Source organism: Delphinapterus leucas, chromosome 3 (assembly GCF_059928025.1).
Source record: "Delphinapterus leucas isolate spDelLeu-1000000601 "Yukka" chromosome 3, BTC_Dleu_Yukka2, whole genome shotgun sequence".
Taxonomy (NCBI): domain Eukaryota; kingdom Metazoa; phylum Chordata; class Mammalia; order Artiodactyla; family Monodontidae; genus Delphinapterus; species Delphinapterus leucas.
This window is the reverse complement of record NC_143131.1, coordinates 138,289,844-138,308,428: the sequence shown is the minus strand read 5'-3', so window position 1 is coordinate 138,308,428 and position 18,585 is coordinate 138,289,844. Positions and strand designations below refer to the sequence as shown.

The following is an 18,585-nucleotide window of genomic DNA, read 5'->3' as shown; positions in this document are numbered from 1 at the left end:
CTTGATGATTTGGAAAAAAATCTCAGCTTATCTATATTACATAGAGAGGCAACACATAGAGGGAAGACACAGAGACATGCAGAGAAAAAGCAGCCATGTTAAGACAGAGGGAGAAATTGGAATGATGCAGCTGCAAGCAAAGGAATGTCAGGATTTGCTGTCAACCACCAGAAAGAAGGATGGAGCAGGAAAAGATTCTTCCCTGGAGCTTTCAAAGCGAGGATAGCCCTATCCACACCTTGATTTTAGACATTTAGCCTCCAGAACTGTAAGAGAATAAATTTCTGTTGTTTTAAACTACCAAGTTTGTGGTAATTTGTTACAGCAGCCCTAGGAAATCATACATGATTTACATTTATAGCACAGAGCCGATCATTGGCTTTGTCTCTCCAGATTAGTTTACCTCTTGAGATTTCAGGCTGCTGGTTTACTCTGCAAAGTCAGTTCTTTGAATAGTCCAAGAAAAGTCACTTATTTTCAGTTTGTCCATATGTCCATTTTTTTTTTTTTTGTAAGGATGGCAATGATGACTGCCGAACTCTTTACATGTCACAGCTGAACCTGAAGGTGTCCCTATTAAGTTACTTTTGATCTATGCTCCTCTTTTTACCCCGTTTAACATTCCTTTCTACCTTTTGACAAATATTGTTGGAAGTTGTGAGTTAGTTTGTTTACTGTGAGACCTCTATCATGGAATACTCTCTTACCCTTTCCACTTTTCGCCATATTGTATTTATTCTTCAAGGCTTAGGTCAGAATGTCAGCTACTCCATGAAATCTCAGGTTTACCCTCTCTGTTTAGTTAGAACAAATCTTCCCATCATCTTTGTTTGTGAAGCACTTTGAACGTTCCTTGATTATAGTGCTCATCAAATTATATTATAGATATGTCTTCATTCATAAATGAATATCCTTAGCATCTTTTTCCTATTTTATTTTCTTATCTCAATTATAACTGGACAATTATTTTTTAATTTGTTGTTTAATATTTGTTTTTACTTTAGAATATTTTCATAAATGAAAGAGATGTGTTTTTATTGCTCAACACTTTATTCACTTATTGGACAAATATTTTTGAGTGCTTACTAAGTGCCAAGCATTAGACAAGGAACTAGGGGTATTAGTAATAAGAAAAATGTGTTCCCAGCCCTCTTACATCGAGCAGTGGAGGAAAATACACACAGGTACACACATATAATGATTATATAAATAGTAATAGAAACCATGAAAGAAAGAAATGGGATGTTGGAATTAAGACTCATTGTATGTGTTAGGGGCTAGTCAGGATAGACTCTTCTTCAGAGATGACATTTAGATTAAGATCTGAATATGACAAGGGAACAAGATATCAGAGGAGAGTAGAATTGTGTCCAGCTTCCTAGACTGAGAAATCCTATGTGTGGCACTAAGGTAGAAAAGAATTTGAATTTTTTTATACTGTGAACTCTTGAGTCAACAACTCTACCCCTTATCTTTGTGTTTATACATATAACAGCACATAGTAGGAGAGGCTCCCTCAAGGGAAGGAAGAGGGGTTGATTGTTAGTTGCCTAGTAGCTTTCAAACACTGGACTCACATGTTACTTAATTTAATTCTACAAGAGTCTTGAAAGGCATAATCATTTCTAAAGTAGAAGAGGAAACAGAGTCTCAGGAGAGCCAGGTGTCTAATCCTAGGCCATAGAACTAGTAAGTGGGAGAAGCAGGATACGAACCCAGCAGTATGTATTACCAAATTTCTTATCCTATTCACCATATTATGTTGCTTCCTAACAACAAATGACTGTTGAGTAATGAATAAATTAAGACTGGAAAACCTGCTGAATATGGGCATTTAAATCACCATTATACTATAGCAGATGTAGAATTTTACCTTAAAGATCGTTGATTGGATATTTTAAGTTATCTAAATTTTATGGGAATGTATTATTCTATCTTGGTTTTGTAATACTCTGCTTATTGCTATGACAACCATTTGTAATGAATGTGTTTGTCAAGCTTAGGGTGGTCAGAAGCTCAGGTTTTCTATCTGGATATTTATATCTTAGAAGCAGGAATGAGACTGTCAACCAGTGGACGACCATTAAGCAGTGGGGCTTATAACCTAAACCAATAGAGGAATGTATAGCATTCAATGAACAAAACAAAACGTGTTTGGGGAAAAGGTTGGAGACATTTTATACTCCATGGATTCTAAAATGTAAGACCCTTTGTACCTATAGCCTCTGCAGCTGAGAACCTTCTGTTCAACAGCATGGAAAGTTATGTTTCATATTAAGTGATGGCAGAAGCATCTGTTTCTGTCATTTTGACTGCACATCAACTTCATTTCACATATGCAGACAATGTAAGCTGTTAAAAAAAGAGCGGTGTAATTGACTTTGCATTAAGGATTGTAAAATTTGTTATTCTCCTAGACCTTGATTTAACCCGTGGGTAAGCTTTGAGGGCAATTCATGGCCAGAGACTTGGGAATACTTGATCACTTTAGGGAAGGCCAAAGCTAGGTTACAGGTGTATAGAAAGAAGGCAACTATAGTTTTGATGTCAAATGGGGGAGATGATTAATTTAGTGGACAGAGCCATGAGATTGGATCAGAAAATCTGGTTCCAAGTATTCGTACACCCTGAACAGTTGTGTGACCCTGGGCAAGCTACTTTTATTCCTCACAGAGTCAGAGGTGTGAAGGGCTTAACCACCTAGTGCAGGGCATCCCAGTTAGTGAAAAGTTACCTACTGATGACATGTGTGATGATTTTACGTAGTATAACGGCATGGCATTTAATTACTTTGAATCTCATAAGTAAAAAAAGTTTTCTCTTTTTTAGTTTTCTCTTGATTGTTTTGATTTACTCAGGAGGAGAAACTCTCAGTATGGTGCTGGTGAGTTCTTATCACTTCTCCAATACCTTGTAATCTTTTTTAATAGAAGAAGGTCCACGTTCAGAGTCTTTGATGAGAATAATAGCTAACTGAAATGCCATAAATACTATTTTGTTTTCAATATATCCATTTTCTGATTACCTTCTATGTGTCAAATGCTACTGCTAATTAGTAATTTTCATTTTCTAATTTAAATGAAAAAAATTTTCATTTAAAATATAGCCATTTAAGTAACAAAGACATTCAATTTAAATAAAACAATGTCAATAAACAGTTGTAAAGGTGGCTTATAAGCACGGTAATTATCATTCATTCATTCAACAAGTATTGAGTATCCACTAGTGCCAGTCTGTGTTCTAGACATTGGAGGATATAGTGATAGGATAGATACTTTCTCCTTTAGCAACTACACAACTTAGAAGGAAAAACAAATAATAAAAAAATGAATGAGTATAAAAAATATCATACTGTAATAAATTCTATGAAAACAAGTAAGTGGGCTAGGGGATAGAGAGTGAAAGTTTGTGTGTGTGCTATTTTAGATAAAAGACAGGAAGGAACTTTTTAAAGAGGACTGAGATAAATTGATATAGCAATATTTGCTAAGGTCTTAGAGGAGGTGATTATAGGTAGAAGAAGCAACAGCTATAAAGACCTAGGGCAGAATAAGCTTGGTGGGCTGGAGAGACAGCAAGAAAGCCACATGGCTAGACAGGAGTGAACATGGCAGAAATGTAGAGAGATGAAGCAAAGAAAGAGGAAGAGTGATATCATGCAAGGCCTTCTTGGCCACGGTAAGCAGTTTGCATTTTATTCTGAGTGTGATTGGGAAGTCATTGGCGACCTTTGAGTCAGCGTGTCCTGAGATCTACTTTGTTCAAGAAAAATTCTTCCTGACAATGGTTAAAGATGATAAGAAAGGCTTTATTCAAGAGGAGACTTCTGCAAGGGGGATTTTGCAGTGGGGTAGAGAGATGGGGCTCCACTCCCGATACAATATGGACAAGTATGGATATGTAGCCAAGGAGTTGGGCATGGCGGTCAGTAGGTAGAAAATTCCTAAGAGGAAACATCAGAGGTAAAGTGTGTTCTGGCCAAAATGCTTTGACAGGATTCTTGCTGAAGGCTGGCCAGAGCAGTAAGATATCAAGGGTCATCAGAACCAAAGGTGGGGGGTGAGTTTTCTTGCTAAAACTGGACTTAGCAGGCCAAGGACAGAGCCTAAGTTTGGGGCCTAGTGGAGAAGAGGGGAGGGAGGGGCTGACTCAAGTTTGGTCAAGGAGAGAGTTCTTGTTAGCTTTATAATTCAGAAATGCCACTTTGGAAGTTTTATGGAGAACTGGATGTGGTGGGACACCTGCTGAAGCGAGGAGGTGAACAGGAAGTGATTGCAGTTTTCTAGGTGAGAGGTGGTGGTGGCTTGGACTCAGGGCTGCTAAGCACAGTTTTGCAGGATGAGGATCAAGTAGGGGCTGAAATACAGCTAGAGCTCTGCTCTCCAAGCTTTACGCCCTGGCAAGGGTTGTTTTCACCTAGAGGAAGGAGAGCCTTTTCCAATCATTGCAAAGTTCATCTGTTGCCAAGCCATGTGATCACAGGAGGGGCATATATTTTCTAAATCTCACAGATGCCCCATTTTCTCATCCAATGATATTCCTGCCCCAAGTGGGTACCTTTAAAATTTTTGTACAATGACAATTTTAGGCCAGTAGCATCCTTGCTTCTACTAGGGTTGTGATGATGGAGGTGGTGAGAAGAGAATGAAATCAGGATAAGTGTCAGAAGTTTAATGAATAGGATTTGCTAATAGGTAATATGTGTAGGTTGGGGAAAAGAGAGAAGTCAAGAAAGTCTCCAGTGCATTTGACCTTGTTGATGGAAGGAGAGGTATTGCCACTTACAGAGATGGGGAAGTGTAAGGGAAGAGAAAATTTGGAGATTTTAAAGAGAGCAAGTTTTGTTAAAGGGTTTTGTTTTTGTTTTTTTTTTTGCAGTACATGAGCCTCTCACTGTTGTGGCCTCTCCCGTTGCGGAGCACAGGCTCCGGATGCGCAGGCTCAGAAGCCATGGCTCACAGGCCTAGCTGCTTCGCGGCATGTGGGATCTTCCCGGACCGGGGCACAAACCCGTGTCCCCTGTATCGGCAGGCAGACTCTCAACCACTGTACCACCAGCGAAGCCCTGTTAAAGGGTTTTATCTTGGACATGTTAAAAGTGAGATGCCTATTAGACATCCAAGTGGTGATGTTTAATAAGCAGTGTATATGAAAGGTGTAAATGAAAGGTTACAAATGGATATAGGTTTGAGCATATATGTGTAGATGATATTAAAGTTAAATGTGTGTCTAGTGAATTAATGTATGTTGAAAAGAGAAATGGGCTGAGGATAGAGCCTTGGTAGGTAAGAGGTAGGAGAAGGTGAGATAAGAGAAAGACTCAGAGTAGTGTGGCATTCTAGGAGGCAGGCTAAGCATGTATTTCAAGAAGGACTTTTCTCTCTCAAGCGAGATATAGGTGAGGGAGATTGAGGTACAAACTTATAGCTGCAAAATAAATGAGTCACTGGTGTGAAATGTACAGTGTGGGGAATATAGTCAATAATTATGTGATACCTTTGCATGGTGACATGGTAACTAGACTTATCATGATGATCATTTTGAAATGTACAAAAGTATCGAGTCACTATATTGTGTAACAGGAACTAACATAATATTGTAGGTCATTTATACTTCAAAAACAAGTACACAAACAAAATGCCTAATAGAAAAAGAGATCAGATTTGTGGTTACAAGAGGCGAGGGGCCGGGGAGGGGGAATTGTATAAAAGTGGTCAAAAGATACAAACTTTCAGTTATAAGGTAAATAAGTACTAGGGATGTAATGTACAACATGATAAATAAAATTAACATTGCTGTGTGTTATATATGAAAATTGTTGAGAGTAAATACTGAGTTCTCATCACAAGGAAAATTTTTTTTACTTCTTTTGTTTTGTATCTATAGGAGATGATGGATGTTCACTAAGCTTATTGCGGTACCCATTTCATGACGTATGTAAGTCAAATCATTATGCTGTACACCTGAAACTTATACAGTGCTGTATGTCAGTTATAGCTCAATAAAACTGGAAGAAAAAAACCCCAAACAAACAAAAAAGAAGGATAGAGTGATCTGTAATTTTAAATGCTGCTAATAGATTCAGTCAAATGAGAACTAAGAATTGATCACTGGATTGGCAGAATGGAGATAATTTGTTACCTTAACACACATCGTTTACTAGTGTGCAAAAAGCAAAGTATCTGATTAGAATGGGCTGAGGAAAAAATGGAAGTGAAAAAAAAACCAATGGAATAACATTTTTGAGCAGCCTGGCCATAAAGGGCATCAGAAAAATGGAGTGGTTGGTGGAAGGCAGTGAGGGGTCTGGGTGATGGTGATATCACTATTTATATGCTGATGGGAATAATTCAGTGGGTGAATCATGAAGATGGGCAGGAAATGAGTTTTGAGGGATTTTTTCCCCCTATTTTACTATTCCTATATTTGTAGATAGAGATCTTGCAATCCAGGAGGTTAAATGAGTTATCCAAAATCACACTGCAAGCTAGTAGGCTAAGCTTGCAGATTTCTAGTTCAGAACTACCCTTGCCACCCACATTGCTTGAGTGTGTCTAATCTCTGGGCTAGGGTACTTGGGAAGGTATATAAAATTCAACTTATCTATTTTCATATTTTCTTTAAGAATTTCAAAGATGAGAAAAATTTCAGAAAGCAAGTAATAAATCATACCAAAATGTTGAATAGCTGAATTTTTGGTGTAGACATTAATTTTAGCAGTCATACAAGGAAAGAATAGTGATGACTGAGTCATTGGTGGAAAGTATTTCGGGTAAAAAGAAAAACATAAAAGGTAGACATTCAAGAATGATTCTAGTATCTTTACAAGGCAGTCAAGTATGCAAATTTGATTAGAACCAGGACAAGGGATGGGTAGCAACTGAAAATGAAGTTGGTAGAGAAGATGATTTCCACCTGTTATTCAAGGATGCTAAGGACCTGGGAGAAGTTTTAGCTAATTGTGGTAGAAAATGGGGAGCTACTGAAGGTTTCTGAGGGGAGGAGTTGGATGACATCACACTAATTTTATTTGTGGAAAGGGATGGGAGAATCCCTAAAAATCTGAAGGTTTTTAAGTCAGAGCTGGTTATGGAGGTGCTAGCAATAGGAATTAGTGAAGGAGAAAAAGGTCATAGGAGATGTTCAGTTCAGTTTGAATTATGGTCAAATATACAACAAGAAATGGACAAGAGACATTTGGAATCACAAGCTTGGCACTCAGATAAACAGGAGGCATTAAAGTTAGAATTTTATGAGGCTATTACATAAAGTTTTGTTGAATCTATGATGATATAGTACAAGAGTTCTTTGGGGTAATGGAAGAATGGGGACTCAAGACAGAGTTGAGAATATTCACACTCTAATTTCTTTAAGCTTCCATTTCGCCTACTCTGAACTGTGGTTAATATTACCCACCCCACCTACCAATCTCAGTAATGAGATTGAGAAAAGGTGCAATTATGTATCCGTAAAAGTGACTTTAATATGCTTAGTTGAGACTGGCTGTTGGATCTTCCTGCACATATGAGTTCCCAACTTTCAATTCCAAACTTGAGTTTGAAAATGTAAAACTACTGTTAAAGAAGAACATTTTTAAAAAAAATTCAAATTGAGAGAAAGCAAGTTGTATAACTGTTGTTTTAAAGAAGTAGCTGGTAGCATATGTCAGGACAATTTGCAGCTATTATCACCTCTTTAAGATACTGAGGAAATTGAATTGCTGACTAATGTAGTTGTGGGTGGAGGTCACCTTTCAAGAACCCAGTGACTGCAGTATGATCCTACTTTAAAAATCCATCTTGCAAAGTTTCATTTGGGAAAGAGCTTTCCTCTGACAACATGTTACATTTTATTTTAAGGCACATGAAGTTTGACTATGTAAATACATGTATATGTATATGTGCGTATTTATATACATATATATACATGGTATATATTTGTGTAACTGGAAGGAATGCCCATCCTTTTTACCCACTTCTGTTCCCCTTCTGCCTACTGAAACCAGTTGTGTGGAAGTGGGGGCAGGGGGAGTTTGGAAAATGGTAAAAGGAGAAACAAAAAAATGATAACTTCAAATTTTCTTTTCAAGTCATTTGTATCTAGGAGTGGTTATGTGAGGCGGATGTTTATGTTGCATATGCATGCTGTTCTCTGCTAGTTTCTTAGGCAGAAATATAGCCTGACTTGGTATGAACAAGACAGTGCATATAGAGGAACTCAGACCACTTGCCCTGTATTGAAATGTAAAAGGCTATCTGCGGGGCTTCCCTGGTGGCGCAGTGGTTGAGAGTCCACCTGCCGTGCAGGGGACACAGGTTCGTGCCCCGGTCTGGGAAGATCCCACATGCCGCGGAGCGGCTGGGCCCGTGAGCCATGGCCGCTGGGCCTGCGCGTCCGGAGCCTGTGCTGCGCAACGGGAGAGGCCACAACAGTGAGAGGCCCGAGTACTGCAAAAAAAAAAAAAAAAAAAAGGCTATCTGCACTGTGGGCAGGGGAAACTTTTGCAGAGAAATTTACATTTGGGAAAGTATTGTTTTCCCATGAAGTGTATTTGCATGTATGTGTGTATATATATACTGTGTTCTGATGGTTGAAAGTGAGAAGGGACATATCTTTACCTTATATTGGTGGTGGACCCTTCAAAATGAATAGGGCCTGGCATGTAGTAGGGACACAGTAAATATTGTATGTTTGGTGTCTTAGTCGATTTGGACTGAGATAACAAATACCATAGCTTGGGTGGCTTATCAGAAATATATTCCTCACAGTTTTGGAGGCTGGAAGTCTAAGATCAGCGTGCCACCATAGTACATGGCATCCTCACAATGGCAGAGAGTAGAGAGAGAGAAAGCAAGCTCCCTTGTGTCTTTTTATACGGGCACTAATCCCATTCGTGAAGACTCCACCCTCATTACTTAATTCCCTCCCAAAGGCCAAACCTAGTACCATCACATTGGGGAATAGGATTTCAACATGTGATTTTTTTTTTAATTGAAATATAGTTAATTTACAATGTTGTGCTAATTTCTGCTGTACAACAAAGTGACTCAGTTATACACATATGTACATTCTTTTAAAATATTCTTTTCCATTATGGTTTATCGCAGGAGATTTGATATAGTTCCCTGTGCTATACAGTAAGACCTTGTCATTTATCCATTCTAAATGTAATAGTTTGCATCTGCCAACCCCAAACTCCCAGTCCATCCCTCTCCCCCCGGCCCTCTCCCTTGGCAACCACAACACAAACGTTCAGTCCATAACATTTGGAGAGCTGACTAATGAAAGAACCCAATGTATTAAAAGCCACTGAGATCAACTAGATTTGGAATGTCAAAACTCTTCCACTGTGCAGTGTTTTGCTGGAGGTCTTTGCCCCCTTTTTATAGAAGGAATACTCTTCAGAAAATGTACTAGAATGTGTAATTGTGTTACTGTGAGCCATGGATAGGGGAAGGCAATGGACCCCATGACAAGACTGAGCATTTCTTCAAAATAAGGGTACAGATTTGCATCTTTGAGGATGGAAAGATGAGGAAGGACGTACAGAGAAACAGATAGAGACTGTGGATCATCCTTTAAGAGGATCCCTGTAAATATTCAATAGCTAACTTTTTATTTAAAATTCTTTCCCTTAGACTCTGCAAAAAATTGTATTGAGTATCCATGTCTAAATTTCTTTTTCTTTACAGTGACTTACTTTAGTTGTCTCTGGAGCTTCAGAAAAAAACACACAGACTTGTGTTAGTTGTTGGGAATGTATCTGTGGTGGTGATGGGGATGTAGGGAGAGCCCATGGACCATCTAACATGATTAGTTCTACTATCATTTTCTGGCTTTTATGTTTTTGAAGTAAAATCCACCTCAGCAGTTAGGAAAGGAAAATCATAAACAGAGTTGTGCAGCAACATGTCAGACAAACTGACTTTCCTAAAACCCTTTGTGTGTTAGGATTTTGGCTTTGACATTAATATTTTGGAGACATAAGGACATTTAATGGCCAATAAAAAGACAGACCCATGGGATTATTTGGCTGATATAATAATTTTATGTACCAAAATTAATGACTGGTCTATAGGGTGCCCAGATATTTGGTCAAACATTATACTGGATTTTGCTGTGAGGATGTTTTGGGGTGAGATTAACATTTAAATCAGTAGACTGAGTAAAGAAGATTGCACTCCATAATGTGAGTGGACCTAATCTAATCAGTTGAAGGCCTGAATAGAACAAAAAGGCTGACTTTTCCCTGTGCAAGAGAGAATTCTTCCTTCCTGGAAGGAAGAATTTTGAACTTGGGCATCGGCTCCCCTGGTTCTTGGACCTTCAGACTTGGACTGGAACTAAGCTATCAGCACTCCTGGGTCTCCAGCTTGCCAGTTCATCCTACAGATCTTGGGACTTGCCAGCCTCTATCATCACATAAGCCAATTCCTCAAAATAAATCTCCCTTTGTCTGTATCCTATTGGTTCTGTTTCTCTGGAAAACCTTAACTAATAGGGCTGCCATCATTAGTTGATCTTTTAATATACTTGCTTTCTTCATTAGTGAGTTTTCTAAAAATGCTGTATTTACTGTTTCTCTACAAAGTACATTCCAAGTAGTTTGCTAGCTGCTGAACATTCAGTAGGTGACACTACAGACATTGCCTCTGCTTCTGTTGACGCTCACAGACTAATTAGGAAGCTCACAGCAGAGGCACACCTTGGAGATACTGTAGGATCAGATGCAGACCACTGCAGTAAAGCGAGTTTTGCAGTAAAACAAGTCACACAAATTCTTTGGTTTTCCAATGCAAATAAAAGCTATGTTTACACTATACTGTAGTCTATTAAGTGTGCAATACCATTGTCTAATAAAACAATGTACATACCTTAATTAAAAAAATACTTTATTGCTTCAGAATGCTAACCATCATCTGTGCCTAGATGTTGATGGCTGCTGACTGATCTGGGTGGTGGTTGCTAAGGCTGGGGTGGCTGTGGCAGTTTCTTAAAATAAGACAACAATGAAGTTTGCCACATCGATTGACTCTTCCTTTCATGAAGTAGAACTTCTTTCAAAATTGGAGTCAGCCCTCTCAAACCCTGCCACTGTTTTTTTTTGTTTGTTTTTGCGACACGCGGGCCTCTCACTGTTGCGGCCTCTCCCGTTGCGGAGCACAGGCTCCGGACGCGCAGGCTCAGCGGCCATGGCTCACGGGCCTAGCCACTCCGCGGCATGTGGGATCTTCCCAGACCGGGGCACGAACCCGTGTCCCCTGCATCGCCAGGCGGACTCTCAACCACTGCGCCACCAGGGAAGCCCTGCTGCCACTGTTTTATCAGCTAAGTTTATGTAATGTTCTAAATCCTCTGTTGTCATTTCAACAATCTTCAGAGTATCTTCACCAGGAGTAGATTCCATCTAAAGAAACCACTCTTTGTTCATCCATAAGAAGCAACTCTTCATCTGTTTAAGTTTTATCATGATATTGCAGCAATTCAGTCACATCTTCAGGCTCCACTTCTAATTCTAGTTCTCTTGCTGTTTCCACCACACCAGTAGTTACTTTCTCCACTGTCTTGAACCTCTCAAAATCATCCATGGGGGTTGAAATCAACTTCTTCCAAACTCCTGCTAATGTTGATACTTTGACCTCTTCCCATGAATCATGAACGTTCTTAATGGCATCGAGAATGTTGAATCCTTTCTAGAAGGTTTTCAATTTACTTTGCCCACATCCATCTGAGGAATCACTATCTATGACAGCTATAGCCTTATGAAATGCATTTCTTTTTTATTTTTAAGTTTTTTGATGTGGACCATTTTAAAAATCTTTACTGAATTTGTTACAGCATTGCTTCTGTTTTATGTTTTGGTTTTTTGGCATGTGTTGTGAGGCATGTGGGATCTTAGCTCCCTGACCCAGGATCAAACCCACACCCCCTGCACTGGAAGGCAAAGTCTCAACCACTGGACTGCCAGGGAAGTCCCATGAAATGCATTTCTTAACATTGAAACTCTTGTACTTTGAAATTACTCCTTGATCCACAGGCTGAAGAGTGGATGTTATGTTAGCAGGCATGAAAACATTAATCTTGTACATCTCCATCAGAGCTCTTGGGTGACCAGGTGCATTGTCAATGAGCAGTAATAATTTGAAAGGAATCTTTCTTTCTGAGTAACAGGTCTCAACAGTGGCTGAAAATATTCAGTAAACCATGTTGTAAAGAGGTGTGCAGTCATCCAGGCTTTGTTGTTCCATTTATAGGCAGGATAGATTTAGCATAATTCTTAAGGGCCCTAGGATTTTTGGAATGGTAAGTGAGCATCGGTTTCAACTTAAAGTCACCAGCTGCATTAGCCCCTAACAAGAGAGTCAGCCTGCCCTTTCAACCTTTGAAGCCAGGCATTGACTTGTCCCCTCTAGCTATGAAAGTCCCAGATGGCATCTTCTTCTACTATAAGGCTGTTTCATCTACATGGAAAATCTGTTGTTTAATGTAGCCACCTTCGTTAATGAGCTTAGCTAGATCTTCTGCATAACTTGCTGTGGTTTCTACCATCAGCACTTGCTGTTTCACCTTTTACTTTTATGTTGTGGAGATGCTTTCTTTGCTTAAAGCTCATGAACCAACCTCTGCTAGCTTCAGACTTTTCTTCTGCAGCTTCCTACCTCCTCTCAGACTTCATAGAATTGAAGAGAGTTAGGGCCTTGCTTTGGATTAGACTTTGGCTTTCGGGAATGTTGTGGTTGGTTTGATCTTCTCTCCAGAGCGCTAAAACTTTCTCCATATTGGCAACAAATCTGTTTCACTTTTTAAAAATCATCTGTGTGTTCACTGGAGTAGCACCTTTAATTTCCTTCAAGATCATTTCATTTGCATTCACAACTTAGCTAGCTGTTTGGCACAACAGGACCAGCTTTCAGCCTGTCTTAGCTTTTGACATGCCTTCCTCAATAAGCTTAATCATTTCTAGCTTTTGATTTAAAGTGAGAGATGTATGGATCTTCCTTTCACTTGAACACTTACAGGCCATTGTAGGGTTATTAATTAGCCTTATTTCAATATTGTTGTGTGTCAGGGAATAGGGAGACCTGAGGAGAGGGAGAGATGGGGTAACGGCTGGTTGGTGGAGCTGTCAGAACACACACAACGTTTATCTATTAAGTTCATGGTCTTATATGGGTGAGGTTCATGGCAATCCAAAACAATGTTGATGTTACAATAGTAACATCAAAGATCACTGATCACAGATCACCATAACAAATATAATAATAATAATATGATATAATATGGTATAATATAATATTAACAAAAAAGTTTGAAACAGAGGGAGAATTACCAAAATGTGACACAGACATGAAGTGGGCAAATGCTGTTGGAAAAATGGCGCTAATAGACTTGCTTAACACAGAGTTGCCACAAACCTTCAATTTGTAAAAAATGCAATATCTGCAAAGCTCAATAAAGCAAAGTACAATAAAACGAGGTATGCCTGTACACAAAAATTGTATAAAGAATCTTATATTTACAGTACGGGAAAAGGAGAAGGAAACTAAGCTCACACTTATCCTGGTCCAGGACATGGAGAGGGCTTCCCAGAGGCAGTGGCATTTAAATTAGGTCTTAAGAGATGAGTAGAAGTTACTCTGTAAAGGTGTTTGAGAGTTAAGGTGGAAAAAGAGTGTTTGCAAAGGCCCTGCACTCAGGTGGGTCTTTGCATATTTAAGGCACTGGTATATCTGGAGTTTAAGAAAGGACAGGAAAATGTTAATTGAAAGGGACCAGGTTGTGCTGGACCTTTAGGTTGCATTAAGAATTTGAGATTAGGGCTTCCCTGGTGGCGCACTGGTTGAGAGTCCGCCTGCCGATGCAGGGGACACGGGTTCGTGCCCCGGTCCGGGAAGATCCCACATGCCGCAGAGTGGCTGGGCCCGTGAGCCATGGCCACTGAGCCTGCGTGTCCAGAGCCTGTGCTCTGCAACAGGAGAGGCCACAACAGTGAGAGGCCCGCATACCGCAAAAAAAAAGAAAGAAAGAAAAAAAAAAGAATTTGAGATTAGATTCTAAGAGCAAAGGTAAACCATGTAAAGCCTTTACTCAGGAATGTGACACTATCAAACACCATTCCTTGAAAGAAAAAAGAAATCACTGTGGCAGCAGTATGGAAAATGGATGGTGGGAGGAGGACAAAGATGACTGTCAAAAGGAAGACCGTTTCAGGTGACAGATACAGTTGCTCAGACAAGGTAGAGCAGTTACTTAAACTTGGATGTTGTCAGGGGAAATAGAAGGAAGTAGATACTAGCATCATCTACTAAGTCAAGGAAAATTGAAGTGAAGAAGATTTTGCAGGATGATCAAGGGTTCTGCATTAGAGGGGATACAGTTAGGTGGCTGAGATGTTCACATTGAAATGTTAGGTAGGCAGGTGGAGCTTAGAAGATAAAAATTTGGAGTCATCAGAGTTTATAAATTAATTGAAGTCATGTGACTGGACAAGTTTTCTAAGGGCAGAAGGGCTATAAAAGGGAGAGAAAAGAGGACCCAGGATTGAACCCGAGAGACTCCCAACATTGTCAGTTTAAGAATGCTGGAGCACGTTTTAAACAGGTGCACTCACTGTGTCCAAAGCAGGAGATTTTCTGGATTTGTAACTTGGAATAATTAGCAATGTTTGATTAGAACCCTTACACAAAGTGACCACCGATGACCTTCCCCTCTCTCTGTGCCCTTCACCTTGAGGTTCCTTCTCTTCCTCAGTATTGCAACCTCATCTTATCACCCACTTTTCTGCCCCTAGATCAGGATAAACACTTCTTCCTTACTCTCCAGGCAGGTGTTAGATTATCTGACTTTAGTCAACCTCTCCCTGCTCCGCAATTTAGCACACATCTTCAATGTTTGCTGAATTTTATCTAGGCTGGATAAGTCCCTGAGGCACCTTTAGAAACAAGTGGGAGGTGTTCAAAGCTCGTAACTAGGATGCAGTTTCATCTGCTGATTTTTGGTCCTGGAGTTGAGTCAGGATCCCGAAGGAGAGAAATGCTAACCCTTTCAAGACCCGCAAGTCAATGCAATCTATGAAATATCCATGAACATAACTTTAAAGGTAGTTCAGTGCATTCTCCCACACTGTAAAAGTACATTTTCAAGGGAAACAGAATTAAGGCTGTTTCTTACCACAGTCAGAGTCCTATTATCAAGGTGAAAGCCAAATTTAAAATACAGGGATTTTTAGATATAGTAACCCTGAGAAATTTTTTACTTTAAACCTTTCTGTTCCTCACCCTTCTGGCCCTGAAGATAACCTTCAGAATGTAAATTGATGGACTTCCCTGGTTGCGCAGTGGTTAAGAATCCGCCTTCCAAGGCAGGGGCCATGGGTTCCATCCTTGGTCTGGGAAGATCCCACATGCTGTGGAGCAACTAAGCCTGTGCGCCACAACTATTGAGCCTGTGCTCTAGAGCCCACGAACCACAACTACTGAGCCTGCGCTGTAGAGCCCTCGAGGCACAGCTCCTGAAGCCCACGTGCCTAGAGCCTGTTCTCTGCAACAAGAGAAGCCACCACAATGAGAAGCCCGCGTATCGCAACGAAGAGTAGCCCCTGCTCACTGCAACTAGAGAAAGCCCGCGCGCAGCAACGAAGACCCAACGCAGCCAAAAATAAAACAAATAAATTAGTTAATTTAAAAAAAAAGAAAAAGAACGTAGATTGATGCAGCAAGGCTTGGAGCCCAGCACCAAAAATTCTGATGCAATATCTCAAAAAATGTTGCAGATGCTTTTTTCTATACCAACTGCTAAGAACTTAAGATGTAATATCAGTTAGGTTTTGTTAGACATTTACTCAGTACTTGTCTTGAGATTTTAAATCTCCTCTACCAGTTAAAAAACACTGCATAGCCTGTTTTACAAATGACTCTCTTTTCCTGGCATTTGACTAAAGGTTTCAGAGGGCAATATATCTTATGCACTTCAGCTACATAAAACAGAGTAAAGAGCTGCATAGTTCTATATCCTAGAAGGAATAATGGACTTGTAGGAATTTTTAGGTTCAATTCTATCTACAAGTAATTATTTAAGACCTAATATGTGCCAAGATCTGAATTAAGGATGAAAAGATAAGACAAAATCACTACCCTCAAGGGGCTCACTGTCCAGTGAGGGTGGGTAGGACAGATATGGAAAAATAATCACCATATATATTATAAAAGCTGTATAATATACAAGCTCAGATGTAGGAATGGCCCTACTTTCTTTATTACATGATTACTTTTTACATAATGAATTCTTTCTCAACAATGGCTACCAAATTGACTGCATATTTTCTTGTGTAGGTACCATCTTTTTTTTTTTTTTTTGATTAAATTTTATTTATTTATCTTGGCCATGCCATGCGACAGGTGGGATCTTAGTTCCCTGGCCAGGGGTTGAACCTATGCCCCCTGCGGTGGAAGCGCAGAGTCTTAACCACTGGACTGCCAGGGAAGACCCTGTAGGTGCCATCTTAAGTGCTTTACACACTTTATCTCAGTTAATCCACACAACAACTCGTAAGGTAGGTACCCATTTTATAGATGAGGAAACAGGCTGAGGGGAGTTAAGTAATTTGTCCCAAATCTCACAGCCAATAAGTGGAGAAGGAGGAGTTCAACCTCTACTCTGTCTGATTTTACACTCCCTGCCTTAACTACTTTGCAAAAGTAGTTTTCCCCAGAAAGATGAATGTCTATATGGGACCTGGTAGATGTAAATTCCAGAAAGACAATCCCAGAAATCTCAGGGAACTGGATATAATGTATTTTCTGGGGGATGCTTAGGAATTTTTCTTTTTTACTTCATGCACTAGAGATTTCACATCAATAGGCTTATTATGAGCACAACTAATCACCCTAAAGTGACAAAGTTAAGGAAAGATTTAAGATTTAAAAGAGGTATTATTTCATTGTATTCTATTGATAGCTACCCACCCCATGTAGGAATATAAACTTCTATATACACAGTCATAAAAACAAATAGAAAACATTTGGCAGATTTTCTATTGCTAGATGTTCTAAGTGCTGCTATATAAATCAGTTTTGTTTTTCCCTCTTCTGGAAGGTACTGTTGAAAATAGCATTGGGCTTTTCTTGGTGCTGGCTAATTTTAAATGGAATATTGAAAAGTAACATACACCAGAATCACACATTTCTGGGTGGTTGATTCAATTTACTCAAATCTAATGGAAAAAATGTGTTCGTTTCCATTTTTTTTTTAATATCAACAGACTCAGAGCTAAGGAAAATATAGCTAAAATGATAAAAATAACCCTTCTTTTACTGTCAGTGAATTTTTAGAAGCTGAGACATAATACATACTGTATTGCTGTTTTTGATACCACATATTTATTTAAATAGATATTATCTACTGTTTTAGTATTAACTCCAATATGAATTTTAAATATATATAAATATTAATATTTTAATATTAGAGATTGTTAAATCTGGTGGGAGTCAAAAGTTCATTACTTTTATTATCCCTTAAAACTCCAACTTCTACCGATTAAAACCATTATTACGTAATTCATAATATTAAGCATTTTTAGTAACCTTGCTTTAAGATAGATGAACGAAATTCTTATTTTATTCATAGATGATCTCATTATCATTTTCCTTAAATGAAAACTTGGTTTTGACATGACAAATAGAATGAAATTCTCATTATTAGAGTATTACTTTCTTTTTTATTTCCACTTGTGTAATTCTCATATAGTTGGTGTAAAATTCAGAGTTAAATTTTGTATCAAATTGCATTAGAGGTGTCAATAATTTCCTCTTTGCCTCCACAACTACCTTCAAGGATCCTGCCCAGCACCTATAGCTCCAGAATGAGAGCTCCTTGGAGCTATGTAGTCTTCATTTTCAACGCCTCCACTACTATTCCTACTTCAGACAACTCATCTAGGGGACCCACAATGGATCTCTGACCTCTGCTGGCCCATCAGATCTGAACTAGAGAACTGAGATTTTTGTGGGCAGCAGAGCTAGAAGTCCCTGTGCATTCTGGTGTTAAGTTCTCTATTTCTGGATGGCCTAGATGAGGCCATATGTAAACCTTGGAATAAATGATGTAAGTTTCAAGCTGATTTATAATGAAAAAGCCATACAAATGCACAAAGACATATCTTATATAAAAGACATATCCTATCTTCTACCCGGTAGACCCTGCCCCAACACTCCCATACACATATGTAGTTGCCTGACAACCTTCAGGTTTTCTGGAGACCCTGCTGTAATTCTTACAGTGAGATTGCTTGAGAATGAAATAAAACCAATTTTTACTTGAACTATACTGATGAGTGCCTTGTAGTCAAGTGGGCCCTGTGTAAGACAGACACAAAATGATTCTTTATCTTTAGTCTTGAATGAGAGAGGATGCTATATCAACCAAAGAGTGTTTGCTATGTACTTAAAGCTAGTAAACTCTATTTAGTAGATATATGTTATTTTTCTCCTTTCCAGCACCCAGTTACCTTCTCATAATTGCCATTCTTTTGATAATCACACTATGATTTTCCCTTGGGCAAGTATATCTTCTCAGTTCTTTTTTTTA

General features: G+C 39.1%; 1 long non-coding RNA gene across 1 annotated transcript in view; it reads left to right on the top strand.

Annotated features, from left to right (window-relative positions):
- The window catches only part of LOC111185507 (uncharacterized), a 267,106-nt gene extending 249,526 nt beyond the window's left edge, over nt 1-17,580 (top strand). The window contains exon 4 of the long non-coding RNA XR_002647561.2: nt 5,887-17,580. This is a non-coding gene — a long non-coding RNA (uncharacterized LOC111185507). The remainder of the gene's footprint in view (nt 1-5,886) is intronic.
- The last annotated feature ends 1,005 nt before the right edge of the window (nt 17,581-18,585 follow it).